A 20709-nucleotide genomic window follows, 5' to 3' on the forward strand; every position below is an offset into this window, starting at 1 on the left:
TGTGGGAGCTGTGAACATGCAGCATCTCTGAAAATCAGATCTTATTTTGGTAACTAGAACTGGATTATGTAGCATTTTGCATGGAACTTGGAGGGAGAAGCACAGAAAATTTCCATTAGCCCTGGTGGAGCATGCTATACATGAAACAGATTTTGTATGTAACATTAGGCAGAGAAGTCTGACAGTTTTTGGCCAGAAAAGAGGATAAGGCCCAAATGCAGATTCTCTGCTTCTTATCCATAGAAAGGCAATGGCCTGAAGAGTGCATGGAGTGATGAACATGAGCATGAGTCTGGAATGTACCTGTTAGCAGAAATTAACAGAAAACCTATGAGAAATAAAGTAGGGATGAGTCAGGTCAAGTATGTTGTGATAACTTGGCCTACCAAATTTACCCTAATTGTGAGTTTAGCTGTAAAAAGTGAATGTAAGTTGATAAAACGTCACAATAACCTAGAGTAACCGATGCTGATGGGAATGGGTGCAAGAAAACCAGACAGAGAAACTGGAGTAGTCTAATTAAAAAAAAGACCACTCTGATTTAATCACAGGACTGTTAAAATTATGCTTGTTAAAAACAGATGATATGGAGATGGAAATTAATGAACCAAAATTGTTGTTGGTGAACAAAATAATGAGGGGATGGGCCATTTTACCCATCACTTCCTTTTAAAGAAAGAACCGACAGAGAGAAAGGAGAATGGAGGCTACTAGAGTGAGCTTCATTATCATGGCTGCCAAACCCACTGTGACCCTGGCCTTCATCACCTTGATCCTGAGAGATGTCCTGACCAGAATGGACCAGAGGGAGGCATCCAGATGACATCACCACCTCTACCAGCTAATGGCTGAAATCCCAAGCACTACCTGGGCTTTAACAGCAGCAGCAGCCCATCTCAACTAACTTCTTTTCTTTCCCCCCAAAAGGCAGTTACTACCATCTTTACTACCCTCTACAAGACTGTCAATCAAGGTGTTCTGCCTTCCAAAAACACTCTCTGGAGAAAAGGAACAAGAAATGTTTTGTTGTTAAAATTAAAGCCTTAATTAATACTTACCCTTTCAAATGCTTTAACTGTTTCCCTTTCTTTTCTGGACCTGTAATGAAAGGTTAAATGATTTTAAAGGTACTAAGCAGCCTAAGGTCCCTGTTAAACAAGGTCCAGGAGTTGGTAAACACTGTTTTATGTTGGACAATGACTGGGTTATGTTAACACCTTTGACCCATATATTCCATTTAAATTAATACAACAGGATGATTCCTAACCACTGACACAGGCCATTTTGGAAGGGGAAAAAATCATCATTAAAATAATCCATAATAAAAATGCTGGAAATCTACACTGGAAGCAGATCTTTATTGTCTATCTTGCTCTTTCCGTTGATTATTACAAGGCCGATATATTGCTGCTTAGTTAAAAGGTTGATGCCCTCTAGAAAATGTTTTTGTGCTAGACACCTGACACAACTGTTTCCATTCCTCCTACTCGCTGTCGTCTGTCCTTGAATGAGAGTGTCTGCTATCAGGCATTTAGCATATGGCAATTGGAGCACATATGTTAAGCATGCACAACTGAATAAACTTGACAGTTTTTTAGTCATTGCAAGGAGTCCTGGAATGGAACTTTCCATTTCATTTACTCCAGTGAAATAATTGAATTCTGTGTTGTTAACCAGAGAAATGCATGACAGTTTGAAGTCTATACACACATCTCATTATGTTTAGGCAGCTCCTAATCTTCTCCAGCTGTGATAGTTTAAGTTTATTGGACTCTGATAGATTGAACCAGTTTGGGGAACTCAAAACTTCTGTGGCATTAGCACAAATCAGCTGCTTTCAAGTGGAAAATTCACAAAGGTCAAAAGTCAGAATCTTAGTTAAAACAAAAATAAAAAAGCAAGCGTTTGGAGCTGTGAAAATGTATCCGTCTAGGTGCTAAATAGAACTGGGAGAATAACTGATTTTTGAGTTCAGTGGCAGTTCCAAAAAATAGTAGCAATAATCAAAATGTCATCTTGAGTCAGAATTAGAATAAAGAACAGGAGGACTTGTGGCACCTTAGAGACTAACAAATTTATTAGAGCATAAGTTTTCGTGGGCTACAGCCCACTTCTTCGGATGAAAGCTTATGCTCTAATAAATGTGTTAGAACAGGAGTACTTGTGGCACCTTAGAGACTTTTTGCGGATACAGACTAACACGGCTGCTACTCTGAAACCAGAATTAGAATGTTTTTGGTATTTTCTAGGAATTCAAAAAGTCTATTGTGGGTCTATTCCAGAGTAGAAATTCAAAGCTGGGTCTCCCATATCTCTGGTGAATCCCCTAACCAGCAGGCTAAAGCTCATGAAGGTGGTAAGCAGCAGCACTATCATATCCTCCTTATTGTGAATGGCTGAAAATACTTGTGTGCAGTCGCCTAGGGCGCTAACATTTGGGGGGTGGCGACCGCAGCGGCCGGATCTTCAGCCGCCCCGGTCGTCGTCGGCATTTCGGGGGTGGGACCTTCCGCCGCCTCTGTCGGGGGCGCCATTTCGGGGGCAGGACCTTCCTCTTCCTCTTGCATCCTCTTCTCTCCCTCTGTCCAACATGGCTCCTTGCTAACAGGGCCGGCTCCAGGCAGATTGTTCAAGGCTGCATTCTGCCCAATCCTAGGGTGGCACGGCCGCTTTTTTTTTGTTCCACTCCGGCTGCCCTGTAGGGGGCGGCGGCGCGGAGAGCCAGAGCGCCCTGCAGGGCAGTCCTCTTCCTTCCCTCCCCGCCCACCGGAGCGGAGCCCTCGCAGCAGGCAGCAGGAGGCGGCGCAGCGGGAGGGGCCGCGTGGCAGCGCCCCTGCTGTAGCCCTGGCCGCCCCCTTCTCTCTCTCTCCCACCCGCTCCCTCCCCCTCCCCCCCCCAGCCGGTCCCCCTGCACCCGCGCTCCGGCCGTGCCGCAGGTTTTTTGTTTAATCTGTTTTAGCAAGCAGGGCCGGCTCTGGCTTTTTGGCCGAAATATCAAGGCGTGTGTCAATTTTGTGGATGAACTAGCCACAAAACTATTTTTAAAATGTTTTGGAATTTGCAATCTAAGTTTTGCAAGAGATTGTTACCTGAAAGATACAAAGTTCCTCCTGTCTTCTCTTCAAACCCTTTCAAAATACCCTGGGCATGTGGTTTTCATTAGATTTTACTTTTTTTTGTGGGGAAGGGATTACCCTTTGAGACAACTATACCCAATTGGAAAAATTAAGACCACCCCGCCACACCTGAACCGTGTCTCACTTTTAGAAACACATCTTTCTTCAAGTTGTGAAATATTTGAATATATGTGTTTGTTCCACTTCCATTGTCTATCTGGGACCAGAATTGATAGTGCCAGAATACTGCACTAAAGTCTTCTTTTGAAGAATTCAAAAAGGGTCAGAAACAGAAATTACAGAGATGTCATGAAAAAGCTTTTTATTTTGTTTTTGAGACTTCCAACCCAGTCTGGCAGACTCAAGAGATTCAGAAAAGCATGCAAAATGTTGAATCCTTCTCCAAGTTGAACCAAACTCTGATAATATTGAAGTTAACCCACAGCAACTGTCGGCAATACTTTTTTAATCGTGTAATTTAATAGGATTTGGTACCACTCTTAAAACAATGTACACGCAGGTATGTGGGGGATGATGGTGAGATAATGATTAAGATGGTGGAAACCACATGATGATCTCATGAAGAAATGAAATGCAAAGTATTAAATATAATTACGATTATAGTGTAGCAGCTCGCATGATGTGTTAAGCACTTTCCAGACAATCTAGAAGAATGATGTCTCTTCCCAGGTAATCACAATCTAAGGGAAAATGATCAATGCAACCTCCGCCTTAGAAAACATTAATATTTAGAGATTGCACTGAAATATTTAAATATTAATGTTTAGATGAAAGATGGAAATACACCTTTCATCTAAAGTTACATGCAACAACAGAATATTTAGGAAGTAAACCAACTATTGGTCATCTCTCTATATCTCTCTTTTTTTGCAGCACGCCACTTACACTCAGTGGAAAAGAACTACACAGAGTTTGTTGAAAGTGTGAAAACCTGTGGAAATGAGCAGAAAATGTGACCCAGAATAACCATCACACCAAGATGGGAAGCATCAGTCACACTTAGGAAAATCATATTGGTGGGCTTGGGTCTCCATGTTTTCATATATGTATATATGCATTTCAATATCTGCCAGAATGGGATGCTATTTTACTAGGATTACACTTCTAATGTCTGGTTCCACAATTTAAGAACAATTTGGGAAAAAAATGGATCGTTACCTTCTGATGTCTCACAAATAACTGACATATTTTACCCCTTTCCCCTCAAATAAGTCTTATTTTTCACACTTCATGGACCTAAGCAGTGATCTGAAAAAAACAAATGTATTTCCAGATTTCTGAAAGACCGCCCCTGTTCTTAGACTGTCATTTTTCCATCCACTATTCCAAGATTTCTTTCTAAAATTATCCCATTAGCTCTAAGTGGTAGCCAGGCACCACCATCTTTGGGTGGTTAGTATGTGCACTGCCCCATCCAAAAACTTCTGTTACATAGAAAATATAAAATCATACTGCAGCTGATGGGAACCAAAGATGTAACCTGTCCTCTATGGGGAAAGCTGGATTAATATCCTTCATTCCTTCTAATCCCTTGCTACTTTAACCCACCCAAGGCTTTACCAGAGGTCCAGAGACTTGAACTTGATATTGAGCTTGTGAGCCAGGTGGTTGGGAACTTTCCTTTTTCCCATTCCTATTTTTGTTAATCTGCCATTTTAAGTCTATTTGTAGATATAGATCAAAGGGTGAAAAGCAATAGGATACAGAACACACTTTGGGACTCAATTTCCAGCAACAATAGTTTTCTCCTCTCTTTTATACAAGCTTTGTTCTCTCTCGCAAATCATTTACTAATAAACATTTCCCTATATCGTTGCCAAAGGCTAGAGTTCAGGGAGTAGAGAGGCTCAATTATACCTGTGTTCAAAATACGTATACCCCACACGTGGGGATTTTATTTCCAAATGTTATGCATGTGACTCCAGGTGATGCATGCTAGATATAACAATGACAATTATTATTAATTGTAATACATGAGTAAGTAATACTATTTGTAGTTGAAGACAAAGGGCATAATTTTGAAACACACCCAAGTGACTTAGGAGCCTAGGTCCCCCTTTCAAAGGGGACCAAGGCCTGGTCTACACTAGAAAATTAGGTTGGTTTAACTATGTCTGTCAGGGGTGTGAAAAATCCACACCCCCGAGCAGCATAGTTAAGCCAATCTAAATCCCTACATAGACACCATTAGGTTGGCAGAAGAATTTCATAGATGGAAGGGACCTCAGGAAGTCATCTAGCCCAACCCCTTGCGCAAAGCAGGACAACTCTGTAGATCCCTAAGTGGCCCCCTCAAGATTTGAACTCACAACCCTAGGCTTAACAGGGCAATGCTCAAACCACTGACCTATCTTCTTCTGTTGATCTGCCTATTGCATAAGCTTGTAGGTGGCTTTCCTACACTGATGGGCGAATCACTCCCATTGGCATAGAGAGTGTCTATACTGAAGCTCTGCAGCAACACAACTCCAACCCTTGGGCCCTAACAAGCCCTTAGACACCTGGGGCCAGATTTTCAAAGGTATTTTAAGGCATTTAAAAATGCAGATATGCACTTTTGAAAATCCCACTAGGCATCTAAGGAGATTAGGGGTCTAAATCCTATTGAAATCAATGAGAGGATTAAAAATAATTATGATTATTCTTAGTCATAGAATGTGTAGAAAGGAATAAAAATATGGGTAATTTTTCTAAGCAAGAGAGTCACGACAAAATACTTTACTGCAAGACTATAAGCAATTACTAGTTGCTTACACCTTTGGTAGAGCTAGTTGGGAATTTTTCATTGCAGCTCCCCCCCAAGCCTCCTCCCCTGAAGGAAAAAAAAACAAAACAAAAAAACAAGAGGGTTAACTAAGCAGTAATTTTTTGGGGGGAAAATCATTTTTAATCAAAATGTTGGGGGATTCATTAAAAAATGCATCCCAGACACCAAAAGATTAAGAGAAATATCAACAAAAAATGATGATTTTGTTTTTCTGGGAACAAAACCGCAGTTCCTGTTTGGCATTTAGGATGGGATTTTCAAAACTACTTAGCAATAACCTCAGTGTGAGTGGAGTTAGGCTAATGCTGAGTTCCCTTAATGATCGATTTATTTAACATGCGAAACTCTCACGTTTGAGAACGAACCGCAATACCTCTACCTCTGAATGGATTTCTATTTCCATGTAGGAGTTTGAGTCTTAGTTGAAGAGCTAACTATCTAACAGTACAGTAAGTTTTCACGGAGAATGCTAAAATATCGTTGCTCCTTCCATTGGAATACCACACTGGGCCAAATTCACTTGGTGTAACTCAGCTGCAGTTCACAGAGTTCCACCAGAGATGAATTTGGTGCCTGCTTTTACATGTCTCTTGACTAGATGCAAGTTGCTAAGGCCGATCATGTATATGGATCAGGTGTCTGACATTCTGACTGGTATCCAGTTTAAAGGATACTGTGACCATGTTTCCTTTTTTAAATATATGCTTTGTTCTACATAGTGTTATTTTCCTCCTAAACAAGACTGAGGTTGGAGCTAAATGGCCAGGTAATACAAATCAATGGAACACCATCAACTGTAGTGGAGGATCCATTAAATTCTGTTTCATCTGCAGACGTTAACTGTAAATATAGATCTCAAAATCTAGTCAAGATGAGTTCCATTTCAGTTCAGCGACAGCACAATGCCCACCTTAGTAACACGGGCAGCAAAGGAGCAACCAAGAACCAAATCTGAACTTTTCTAGAATTTATAAATAAGCCTCATTCTGTTAGCACTGATGCACACACCAGATGCAATCCCTAACAATACGTTATACACACTATTCAATGCATAATTCAGGTCTGCTCTTTATTTTTAAACTCCCAGGAAGATAAAAATAGAGCCAATCCTTTTCATTCTGTGTTATGAATAAAGAGTGTATTTTAATAATGTATTAAACAGCATGCTTCAACCTTTTTGGAAATGGCTCTCCGTGGTGCTCGTCAAAGGGTGGGGTCCTTAGGAGCCATCACCCACACACAGAAGTTAAGTGAATTAAGAGTAGCCTATTAATTTATTAAAATGCTGGAGGTACATGGGGCTATGGAATTTAAAGTAAAATAGCCCATAGGACTTATTAACTAAATTCGTATGTTGAAAAAAACCTAAAAGAGTGAGATGTTTTGTTTGGATCAACCAACACCCAGGAGGTCAGTGGAAATTAGTCGGATTTTCAAATGCCTGAACAACTAGGTGCTGACCTGTATGTTTAGGCACCTAAAGACTTTTGAAAATCTGGTCACTTTTGAAAATGGGACACAGGTTCTTTAGTATTTTTTAAAAATCTTACCCTAAATCACTATAGTTGGGAAATTGTTTTCTGTTTAATTCTAAGCCAAGTAACGCTGATACTAAATCAGCAAGTTCCATATAAATGCTTGCAATAAATAATACTAAGAGAAGGACAAAACAAAATGGTGAATTGTTCAGCTCAAAACAATCTCCACAACAGATGGAAGCACAGAAACAAGTGAAGGGAAAGGACAGCCTATTCAGCGGCAGTAGCACTCAATTTTAGAATAATCAAAAAGGCTTCTTGTCTGAATCAAAATAATGAGTAAATAATGTGAACCTTTCCCTGGAAACTCTGAAAGCATCTTTTATAGCAATGACTCCTTCAAATTGAAATGTCAGACAACACGTATTTAGACCAATTGCTGAAATCTCACTAAGATCTTTTTCCAAAGGTTGTGGGTATATATATTTACTTTGTAATGGAGCGTTGTGCTCATTGTGTGAATTGGTCCTTGTTCTGGCAACATCCAACTTGAAACTCAGCTGGCCCCAGGTAATTCGAGACAAAAAACAAAAACAAAATATAAAAACATTCTGATAACACAATCCCAACCACTAGTTAGATGGATTTGATAGCCATACGATCACTTTTAAAATCACTACATTCACATCAATGAACTGTGTTAAACAAGACTAATACTCAATTTAACTTTTAATGTTTTAAAAAATATGTACAGAAGGGGACACAATCAGCTACATGAGTGCTTATTACAGTAAGTATAACCACCATGCTAATGGGAGCTCATAAATATATGTCGGTATTCTTCATTTTCTAGAGTTGCTTTCCATAACTTACAAAGTGGGTCAAGCTCTGTCCTCTGTTGACTTCAGTGGGGTCTCATGGGTGGAAAAGGGGGCAAAATTTGGCTCATTTCTGGGATTAGGGACCGAAAGGAGCCAAATAATTAACCATTTCCAAGGTAATATTTTCAAAGTAGAACTGGGCAACCAGAACCCACTGGGAGCAGAATCTGTTTGGGTATTAGGCATTAAAATCCCTCAGGCAGTTTTGAAAATATTACCATAAATATCTAAAGTAATATTCTCTCTTTCTCTCTAATGTGTACACGCGCACACACACACACACACACACACACACACACACACACACTCTCTCTCACTCACACACACACACACACACACACACACACCAGATTCTCAGCTCCTTGTCTGGCTGCTTTGTACCGTGAAATTCATGCAATTAAATTAAATGCAAAATATATCCACAGTTCCCAAATTATGGGGAGTTGGGGAGAGGTTAAAAAAAAAAGAGAGAGAAACCCGAGTGGTGTAACACTGGCTGAAATTGAGTATAGATAGAAATCCTGACTTTTGTGCAGCTGTAATGTACTGTGGACATCATGCAAATATTAGCATTGATTAACTCTGTTCTCTTATTAAAAAGCACTAAGGGGTAATCTGCAATCATGGCCCAAATCACAGCATCATACCTGAGTTCTACTCTAGTGCTTGCGTGATTAATATGTGATCAATTATCTCTCTTGCGACAGTACAATATTTCCCCATCACCTTGAAAAATACCTGCTGTATCTCAGATACCATTTTGTGTTAACTGTAAATGCAGAAGGTCTGATTGTTCACTCCTGTACCTAATAAGGGCCTGAATTTTGAAATGATGTTGTGAGGGCCACTTTGAACCAGATGTTGACCTTTACCATAATATTCCCTGTGTCCTTAGAATGGGAAATACTATCCTACCAAATACTGCAGTAAATTGAGATGCTGAAGCTGGTAACTCGCCAGTTTTTATTGGCTCCCACTCTTTATGTGTGCCCTGGTTTGTATTTCCCTGTATGTCTTAAGTGTCCGCTTCTGTATGTATGCAGTTGTACCCTGTAAATATAGAAGATTTTTAACACGGAACTCAATCCAAATCTTTTCTCCCTAATATATTTTTAAGGAGAAAAGGTCAGAGTATTCCAGTGAACTGACGCACTCTGTCTAATTTATGCAGCAAGAAGCTTAAAATTGTGCGTCATTTGACCATTTTCCATTTGTTCATGCTGAGATTAAGAGATGGGCTTATTGTTGAGCTTATAGCTGAAATTACAACTAAGAGGGGGGAGAAAAGGGTTATGGGAGATCAGTAGCTACAGCTGGGCTTTGATTTAGCGCTGCCCAGTTGTGGGCACACTAAACTGGAAAACTTGAAAAAAGCAGTGACAGGGGACTAAAAGGAGCCAAGTAATTAACCATTTCGAAGGGAATATTTTCAGAGTCGAACTGGGCAACCAGAACTCACTGGGAGCAGAAACTGCTTGCGTAATTGCCAGGAAACAGCAGTGACAATGGAGGAGCGAACACTGCTGTGCTGGGACTGCAAAGACGGCAAACCCAGATATTCGTCAGAAATAGTTCTGTCCATTGGAAAGCACAGCAGTTAGCACATTTTATCCAGCTACATCACTTTGACACAGCCAGACCAGCCAGCAGTGCGCTACTAGGGTATGAGGACAGGTGGGAACATTACATGACCCACAAGAAGAGGGCTGTTTAGTTAGATAGCTTTCTAACACTTTTTTTCTAATGAGGAAGTTCTTATATTAACTGGATCAATGATCATTTCAGGCACATGGCCCAGGGATCAAAGTGGTCTCATGACAAATAAATAGGGAGACAATCCTAACACTAGTACACCTCTACCCCGATATAACGCGACCCAATATAACACGAATTTGGATATAACATGGTAAAGCAGCGCTCCGGGGGGGGCGGGGCTGCACACTCCAGTGGATCAAAGCAAGTTTGATATAACGCGGTTTCACCTATAATGCGGTAAGATTTTTTGGCTCCCGAGGACAGCGTTATATCGGGGTAGAGGTGTACCAATAAAACTGATACTGATCAATTAGAATCGGTCAAATAATTAATGTGTGTATTTATTTACAAATGGAGGGCCAGATGTTTCACTGGCTAAAGCTGGCCTGACTCCACTGAACTCAATGCAGCTAGATTGATTTACACCAGTTGATGATCTGGCCCATATTTGAGAATAAAGTTTGAAATTGTTTTTGCTGCTATTTGTGCGTTTCTATATTTGTCGGCATTCGGACAACTATTGAAAGTTATGAGGATGTTTGCAAACGCCAAAGTTTCACAGATTCATACCGCTTTTGTGCTTTTATTTTGAATTCATTATTTATGCTTCAGTAGTCACTGCTTTGTTAAAAAGAATTCAGACAGCCAATCATAAAGAGCCTAAATAATAGCATGTCACTGATCTCAAACCCTGACTAACGGCACATCGCCAAAGTTCATGAACACTGTCTGGAGGAAAAATTGCCAAATTTCATCAAATGTTTGGTTCAGCAAACACTATTTCACTTAAAATAGGATTTCCTAAATACCCTATTAAAAAATAAGACGATCCGTCTCAAAGCATCCTCCTGTTAGAAAAAAATACAAATACATATGACAAGCAGATCTGGGCAAAATATATCTTACACCTTGCATAAATAGTAAGCAAGTCAGTAGGAAATAGGGTACTAGAACACCAGAGTCCTGAATCTCTATCTTTACATTCAAGTGTGGTTGCTGGCTAGAGTATTTTCCATTTTCATCTTAGATCTTTTTACGAGAATGAAAGCAAACTTTTTTTGTAAGCTAAAAATAATAATATTGACACAACTTTTTGCTGAGTTGTCACAGAGGAAATGCAACATTTAAGATTTTGCTCAATGAACTGAATGTAACCATTTTCTTGGCAAAAAAATCTGCACTCTCTGGATGAAAAAAACATTAGATTTCACTCTGGAGCAAATTTATGAATACCCGTGAAAAGTTAAAAGGTGGAAATTAATAATTTCACATAGCCATAATGCCAAAACCTCTCTAACTGGTTAGTACTTTTTGAGTCGCAGATAATTAAATTTCCAGACAAAGTGGGTCTTCTGCAGTTCAGCGAATGGTTTATTATGAAATACCCATTTAAAATATTCTTTATAACTCTGAAATAATTTATCCATCTAGTCTACCCCACAGATGCTGAAAGACTAACTGTAGCAATGCTGCCAATTCCAAACTTTCAGAAATTGTGAGCTGGGTCTGAAATAAATGATATGTTTAAAAGTAATGAGATTTAAAAAAATAATAAATGTGGGGTCCTTTTTTTCTTTCTGATGTTTGAGACTTTAAGTTTCATGTTTTCCAGATTTTCTCCACAGCCATGGGCCATAGAAACTAGAAAGAAAGAAAGAAATTCTCACTTATGTGGAACACTTCAGGAACATGGGCTATTAAAAAAACCTCACCAATATTGTGAGATTGGCAATAAAATCATGAGAGTTGGCAACACTGTGCAAAGTATATTTTAATCTCCTTTATCCTCTCGCATTTCAAAGGGGATTCTATAACTTCCTTGGGGTGACTATCTGACTTTCTGAAGCCCCAATCCAGCATTGGGCCTCTGATTTGATGCACTGAGTTTGAGAGGGCTACTCATCTGCGCACAATTACTCACTTGGTTATGTGTTTGCACAATTGGAGTTTATTTTTATCCTATTGTGCAGCCTAATTTTTCTCTTTTCAAAATTCATTCCATTATTGCAATGTTAAATAATAGAACTGAACAGAATCTCTGTAACCACAAAGATTATTTTGATTGCCAGATGAGTTTTTGATCTGCCTTTTTGCTGGATACATCCTGGCTGCTAGTGAGCTACAGAAAGATGCATTTAGCTATGGATGCACTAGTGCAAAAAACGGATAAAGTTTAGTGTCTAAACTTATAAAGACTGAAATATGATGACACTGATCACATATTGTGCCAATTTTCCAACTTGAGTGAACATACTAATTGTCATTGTCTTTCTAAGAAGAAAGGATTTATTCATTTTATATTGACTAAGGAAGATTAAGGGTAATCTCACTAAATCCTAAACCACCCCACATGGTGGTTTATGTTTAAAAAAATACAGTGCTGAGTCATTGCTGAATATTACACTCAAATAATATAGACAATTATTTCTTTATTTAACCGCTTTTTACACCCCACCTCCCAAAAAAATAAGATCCCACCTACAGCTCCTCCATTTTTGCAACTCAGCAAGACTCATTTGAATTTGGCATTGACCCAGTGGATGGTCAAGGTCATCATATTTTACTTTAAACACTTAGACACGTCCGAAAAGGAAAGCAGCCAATAGCAAGACATTTCCTTCCTGCTTTGGCTGCAGGGTAGAAAGCCAGATTAAATTTGCCTGATTAGTCTCTTCCTTCCCCCCTCCCCCCAAGTAAATAAATAAATAAAAACTCTAAAAGCTAAAGGACAGTTCCCCAGAACCAAATAACGGGTATTAGCCGTTAGCTCAAAGATGTCTCCAATTATCCTTCTTCTTGTCTTTGTAGTCCAAATTGCTTCAGGAAATATCAAACAAAGACAAGATTCATTGGAGACATAAATATCTGGGATAATAACTGATGACCTCATTACTAGAGGGCTGGAAATTTAAATGCTATACCTTAATCAAAGGAATAGGCAGATGTGTTTGTGACATACAAAAACTAGTAATAAAGGGATATTATTAATTATTATTAGGATTGGACTTCAGACATAAAACAGGAAGCAGTCCATACTGTAGCAGATTCTTTAAGAAGGTTTGGATTAGTTCAGTTTTTTACTTTGCCTTCCAGTTCATAGAATGGGCCAAAACATCCACGAGTGTAGATCTCTCTCCATCTGATATTTGATCATTCTCAGACTTATGAAATAGCAAAGATTCAGCGTTTCTGAATGACTCCTTTAGCTATCTTATAAAGGTCTGATCTAAAGGCTGTGAAATCTTTCCAATTGTCTTCAATGGGTAGGGTTACAAACCCTCTAGGATTGGCCTGGAGTCTCCAGGAATTAAAGATTAAACTTTAATAAAACATTATGTCATATGATGAAATCTCCAGGAATACATCCAACCAAAATTGGCAACCCTATCAATGAGCTTTGGATCAGTCATATCCTTCTGAAATGATCAATTGACTCGATTGATGTCTAGTTGGCAGCTGGTAACAAGCGGAGTGCCCCAGGGGTCGGTCGTGGAGCTGGTTTTGTTCAACATCTTTATCAATGATCTGGATGATGGGATTAATCGCACCCTCAGCAAGTTTGCAGATGACACTAAGATGGGGGGAAAGGTAGACATGCTGGAGGGTAGGGATAGGGTCCAGAGTGACCTAGACAAATTGGAGGGATTGGGCCAAAAGAAATCTGATGAGGTTCAACAAGGACAAGTGCAGAGTCTTGCACTTAGCCTGTAGCAATGCATGGGATTCTTCCTTCTTGAGGACCAACTGGCTAAGCAGCAGTTCTGCAGAAAAGGACCTGGGGATTACAGTGGACGAGAAGCTGGATATAAGGCCAACGACATATTGGACTGTATTAGTAGGAACATTACCACCAGATCGAGGGAAGTGATTATTCGCCTCTATTCGGCACTGGTGAGGCCACACCTGGAGTATTGCATCCAGTTTTGGTCCCCCCACTACAGAAGGGATGTGGGCAAATTGGAGAGAGTCCAGCAGAGGGAAACAAAAATGATTAGGGGACTGGGGCACATGACTTACGAGGAAAGGCTGAGGGAACTGGGGTTATTTAGTCTGCAGAAGAGAAGAGTGAGGGGGGATTTGATAGCAGCCTTCAACTACCTATTTCACTAGGAGGGTGGTGAAGCACTGGAATGGGTTACCTAGGGAGTTGGTGGAATCCCCATCCTTAGAGGTTTTTAAGGCCCGGCTTGACAAAGCCCTGGCTGGGATGATTTAGTTGGTGTTGGTCTTGCTTTGAGCAGGAGATTGGACTAGATGACCTCCTGAGGTCTCTTCCAAACTTAATATTCTATGATTCTATGACTCAGAAAGCGAGGGCTGGATTGTGGCTAGCTCTGCACAGGTATGCAGACTGTTGTGGTGGTGGTTGTTTTTATGAAGGCCCAGACAGCTTGTCTTTAACAGCTAAATAATTTGTATTCATGCATTGCATAACACAGAAACCAGAGCCTGCTATAGTTGGCCTGTTCCGCCCCCTGCAATCTGGAGTCCCACCTTCCTAAATGGAAGTTCACCTTTGGTCTCTGCAGCCAAATCCCACATCCTTGCATGACAACAGCTGCTCCACAGAGGGTTCAGGAAAGAGAAAATGGAAGAAACCTTCCCACCAACCTTGTTCATCTTCACAGGGGACCAGCCGAAACTAGTCGTCGTGATCCCCGAGCAGACAGATCATTCAAAGCTAACACCAATAGAGGCATTAGCTACATCAAAGGAGGAGACAAGCGAGGGGCATACACTTTTGAAGATGTAGCAGAAGCCATTCTGCCCTGTATTTCCCCCTTGCTCCTGCAGGCATTGTAGCATGATGGGTCAAAGTGTTCCTGCAAACCTATTCTAGCTTATAGTGGCTTATTGTGGTCCTTCCTTTTTCTTTCCATTTAGCTGATCCTTTCCAAGTCCTAAGGAAACCTATTCCCCCAAAAACTCATCGAACTAATATGACGTTTGCTGCCATCACATTTTTCGTTCCGCTTGTGTGTTCTACAACTTCCCCCACCCTGCGTCTGCCTTGTCTGTCTAGTTTGTAAGCTTTCTGGGGCAGGGAGAGTCCTGGTCAGCTGTTAGGCACTGCTGAAATAAACCTGATTAATATTAACAATATTCTTCATCTGTTCAGCAACACTGACATTCTGGAAATACATGCAGTGAGTGGCCTCTCCATGGCACATATCCAGCGCAATGGAATAATTCAACACAAAGGGTTGCATTCAAATGTTGGGGCTTGACCTATTAATATCATAACACAACAGCAGTTATGAAAAGGACAGTGTGCAGGATGAAATACCATGCAAAGACAGGTGCTATGAACTCCTGGCAAGTGAGTTTGCTGCTTTTTACACACATTCTCCTTTGACTTTGAAGGTCAGCTCTATCGCTTCTTTAAATATTGAAAGCTCCCCCTCCAAAAGCAACCCTCTTAAACTTGCAAAACTTCAGGGGAAAAAGCCCAAACCAAAACCCTCCAACAAAAATATCCCACAAAAGCCTCAAAGGTAACTCTACCCAAGCAGAGATTTTGTAACTCTGAGGCAGTAGAGCCAGGCACTTCAGGATGTCACTTGGAATCTTGCTATTTCCAATATATTGAACATACGAGAGTTTCTCAAATACTAAGATAATTGGGATGAAGCCTTAAGATAGGTAAATACTTATAGACTCATAGACTTTAAGGTCAGAAGGGACCATTATGATCATCTGGTCTGACCTCCCGCATCATGCAGGCCACAAAGCCGTCCCTACCCTTTCCCTTAACTCTGCTGTTGAAGTCCCCAAATCCTGTGGCTTAGAGACTTCAATTAGCAGAGAATCCTCCTGCCAGCGATCCCTGCCCCATGCTGCAGAGGAAGGCGAAAAACCTCCAGGGCCTCTGCCAATCTACCCTGGAGGAAAATTCCTTCCCGACCCCAAATATGGCGATCAGTAAAACCCCGAGCATGTAGGCAAGATTCTCCAGCCTCACCCTCATTAGCCATTATACTATTTACCTGCCATGGCACGCTGTTCCTTTGACTAAAAGCACGTTATCCCCTTAAACCATTCCCTCCATAAACTTATCTAACTTAATCTTAAAACCAGACAGGTCCTTCGCCCCCTTCAAAATAAAGAGCCAAATTCTACCATCACAAACTCACTCACAGACAACTGCCCTTGACTTCAGTAAAAGTTTCATGTCCAGTATCTAAGATCAAAATGTGGAGCAAGTGGCCAATTTTTGCAGTCCTCAGTCTGAAATGAATGGGGGTTAGTCTGAATTATAACTAAAATATTAGTCCAAAGGGAAAAAATGTCAACATAGATCAAAATCATCTCAATAAAACAGTAACACTGTTTTGTAAATGATTTATTTTATTAAATTTAAAGACCAGCAAAGAAAAATAATCAACAGATGTCTATTTTTTCCCCTTAGAATCATGTAGTTTCCTTAACAAAAAGACAGCATTAGGGAGTTATTTCAAATACTTTAATTTTGTGTCCTGTAGACATACAGTAATTCCACATAATTTATTTTTTAAAAAAGGGACCTATTTTTGCAATTACCATTCAAATCATATGTTCCTCAGACTTAATTAGAGCAATGCATTTTGCTAACAGTCTCCTCTCTGACTACATATTTAATAGCTTGCATTTATATGAGGCACATAGGATACAATTTGATGTTCCTAGGTATTTCAAACACAATACATCATAGCTTGGTAAAATTTATTGTTCTTAGAAATGTGGTAGCTTGATAGATTATATCAATATAAGTGACAGAGCAGTACTTTTTTCTTTTTTTTAATTATAAAAAGAGAAAGGGAAAACAGACTTTTACTCATCTGAGGTAATCTTCTCCAAAGTCTGACTTACACTTATCCAAAGACTTTTAAAAGCTTTAAATGAAAAATTACAAGAACTGTTTTTATAGGCCTAAAATACGTAACCCACTTAACAACGGTCATCTAATGGGGATTATCCTCTGGATTCTAAACATCCATTTTTGCACAAAGAAATTCACACTGATACTGTGATTGTTTTACTATAAAAAAGAAAAAAATCAGTAGACATGGTTTGTGTAGGACCTATGTGCTCCATGCAGAGCCTGCCATCCATCACCTTGCTGGGAGCACAAATTATGCAGGGCTAAAGAAATGGCTGAACATCATTGATGATGCTGGCTAATAACAGCACAACCATGTCATTAGATGCTCTATTATAGGAAAGAATCACTGGGTTCCCATTTGAAATTAATAGCAATAACTCCTATCCTTTCACCCCCAATTTACTCCAGCTCAAGCAAGACAATGCCTAGTGTCTGCCCAATGCCTGTAAAAAGAACAAGACCATTAAAAGTCCATATCATTTCCATTCTTTTAGCCTTGCAGATTTCAGGCAAACTGCTCTTCGCAGGAACTAGGCAAAGGGCAGGAGAGATGATACTTCGGGGTCTTGTCTGTTCATTGGACATAAAACAGTCATGAACCTCTGTAAACCCCAGGTAATTTGTTTTCCTTTAAAAGCTGAAGCAGTGCAACTTTCTGATTAGCTGTCGAGAGCAAGGCAAACAGTGCGACTTTCCATCGAGTAAGAAGAAAAGCTATCTTCCGATCCTGAGTTATTTTAAACAATAAAAAAAGCTGCTTCCTCTTAAAAGGAATCACTTCACAATACCTTGAAAAATCCTGCATCCCATCACACTTGAACCCTGTAATTGACTAAGTCGTGCAGCTTTTATGATTCACAACCATTAAGTGATGATGGACTCTTCCCTTGTGTGTGTTTAGGAAAGGGATAACCCCGCAAAGAGATGTGTGGGTAGGAAAGTGACCTCATGTCTAGATTATATCCTGTATAGTCAGGTGTTTTGTTATGATAATACTCTCCTAATTTGTGATCCCCTGATTCCAATGAATAGATGCTTGTTCCTGTCCTACAAGGTGCCGAGCTACATTGGCTTCAGTGTGAGTTGATGGTGGTCAGCAGCTCACAAGAAGTGTGCATGAGTTCCCAGGATGCATAGCCAAAATGAGGATGTTGCTATGTATATGCTCCTTGCTCACCTGAGCAGTCCTTACTTATGGGAGAAGTCCCATTGAGTTCAGTGGGTCTACTTATGTGAATAAGCAGTCCGTAGGTGAGTGCAGGATTTTCAGAATCAGGCCTTATATTTTTGTACCTACAACAAGCAGGTGTTCCACTGTTTTTCATAATGTCCAGCTATTATCTGGGTTCCTGTTTGTATTCCACTGGCTTTGTTTTTCTTTTGTCATACTAATATTTGCTTTCATGGTATACGGTGTTTACTGAAATAGTCTGAATGCCTGTTCACCTCAGATTACACTCATATTTTTACTGCAGGTATTTGTTTTTGGCTGCTGTTATATGTAAGTTGACCCGAAAGTCAAAAGCCTTATCATAATAGTTCAGTCAGAATTTGCTAGAGATACCGTGATCATGCTTTTATAACAAGCTGTTGACTTATGCACTGACTGAAGCAAAATGGACATTGATATTGGAGTAGTGTAATATGGCCAACAATATCTATCACAAAACATGCAGGGTATCAAATTCACAGCTATGCATTCACGATGAATTCACCTGGCCTACAAGAATAGAAATAATAGACCCAGAAATATTTGGCAGCTTGGATTCAATTGGGAGAAACACCCCAAAGTCTGAGTAGTCATCCAGTGAGAGTCTAAATGATCAATGGGGCCTTTGTTTTGGGTGATCCAGTTTTGAATCCCACTTTATCTTAAAGATTTATTTTTATTTTAATAAACATTTAAAACATTTAAATGAGTTCAAATGCAGTAAAGACAGTTGATTGCAAACACATGCATGAGCAAAAGTCAACTTCCACAAACATCATAGATGAATGTAATTATGTGCCGCGCTAGTGATTCTTTTGCTATTTTGTGGGTTGGAATGAAAGAGAGGGAAAGGAAGAGGGTGGGAGAGGGGCAACAGAAAGGGAGAAATCAAAAGTTAGATGGGAGGGGGAAAAAGAGGAAAGTTGATAGTAGCAATATGGGTAATGGAGGAAAAGGAGATGTAGCTACACTTTGTAGGAAAAGCTTATGGGCTTTGATATCTAAGCCTCATTTGGTGCACATGTTAGTTAGGGTGGGGCTGGAAAGCAAGTAGATCCCAATAAATAGTTCAGAGATGGTGGCCCATCTCAGTTGTACATGGTTTATTTTTATGTAATTTTTCAAAAACAGCTCAACAATTAAGCCCCAGCTGCAACCTGCTGTTCTGTGAACCATTCGTCAGACTCATTCAAAGCAGCATACGAGTGTATTTGCCAATTGCCATTCCTGTTATCTAAGAATTTGGGATCTAGGTGAGACGTGGTCATCTTGACAGCCACTCCAATTTGATTCCTTTCCAGCTTAGTAAATCACCCAGATAGTTACATGTTATAGGACATGCCCCAGACTGGTGTGTGTGGAAGAAGGGGAAGGGTTTCATGCTCACCCTATGTCATGTCATTTTCCCATTTGTGGCTGCTTAGTCTTGTCTAAACATTAAAACCAAGTGAAATTACATTGAAACTCATTATAGCCATGTGAGTGTAATTACTTAAGACATTCCCCATCCCCTTAACAGAGTAGCCTCCCTTTTATGGAGCCATTCTTGGGAACTATCCAGCGCAGGATTGGTTGCGAACATTGACATCTTTAAACAGGTTACATAAGGAATAAATTACAGCAATTTCGTTTCAAATTGCCTTGCTTCTTCCATGGATTTTTTTTTAAATAGGAGTCAAGGGACAACGGAGAAGCTGAACCAGCCCATTGCAAGGCAGGTGTAGAATCCATGACCTTTCGTGACCTTTAGCGCTTCTGTGTGTACACATTTTGCATGAGATATTTATCCAGAATGTGCTTCTTTGAGGAATGCTGACAGAGCAGCCCAGAGGTTATCATGACACAGAGTCTGTCAAAGGTTGAAAGATGCAGCAGTTATTCTTCCAGTTAAACCAATAAGGGGCAGGAATGAGGTTGTGGTAGGTATCTAATTTTTTGGCATTGTAACATTTATGGCGTATTGTAATTAATCCCTTGTGAAAGAACGCTCATGCAGGCTTCTGGGGATGGAAAAGTCTGTTTAACCTTTTTTGTTTGTTTGTTTAGCCGATTAAGGATAAACTGGTGATGGGCCTGCAATCAAAAAATATACAGTCAACTGATTTTTCTTTTAAACCAAAACAAAGTCTCAGATGATGGGCTTGCCTTTTATAACCTGAGTTACTATGAACCATCTTACAGCATCTTACAGCAAAAAAACTTCAGGACCAGACTCCAAAGAGAAACTGCTGAGCTCCAGTTCATTTGCAAATTTGACACCATCAGATCAGGATTAAACAAAGACTGTGAATGGCTTTCCAACTACAGAAACAGTTTCTCCTCCCTTGGTGTTCACACCTCAACTGCTAGCAGAGCACCTAACCCTCCCTGATTGAACTAACCTCGTTATCTCCACACTGATATATACCTGCCTCTGGAGATTTCCATTACTTGCATCTGAAGAAGTGAGGTTCTTATCCACGAAAGCTTATGCTCCTAGTACTTCTGTTAGTCTCAAAGGTGCCACAGGACCCTCTGTTGCTTTTTACAGATTCAGACTAACACGGCTACCCCTCTGATACTATGAACCAGGGTTGGACATAAGATCTAGGGTTGATTGAACAAAAAGTCCTATACTAG

General features: G+C 40.0%; 1 long non-coding RNA gene across 1 annotated transcript in view; it reads left to right on the plus strand.

Annotated features, from left to right (window-relative positions):
- Positions 1–7076, plus strand: part of LOC135974668 (uncharacterized) — a 42038-nt gene extending 34962 nt beyond the window's left edge. Inside the window, exon 4 of the long non-coding RNA XR_010591796.1 lies at positions 4011–7076. This is a non-coding gene — a long non-coding RNA (uncharacterized LOC135974668). The remainder of the gene's footprint in view (positions 1–4010) is intronic.
- Positions 7077–20709: the final 13633 nt, after the last annotated feature.

The sequence above is a fragment of the Chrysemys picta genome, chromosome 12 (genome assembly GCF_011386835.1).
Source record: "Chrysemys picta bellii isolate R12L10 chromosome 12, ASM1138683v2, whole genome shotgun sequence".
NCBI classification, from domain to species: domain Eukaryota; kingdom Metazoa; phylum Chordata; order Testudines; family Emydidae; genus Chrysemys; species Chrysemys picta.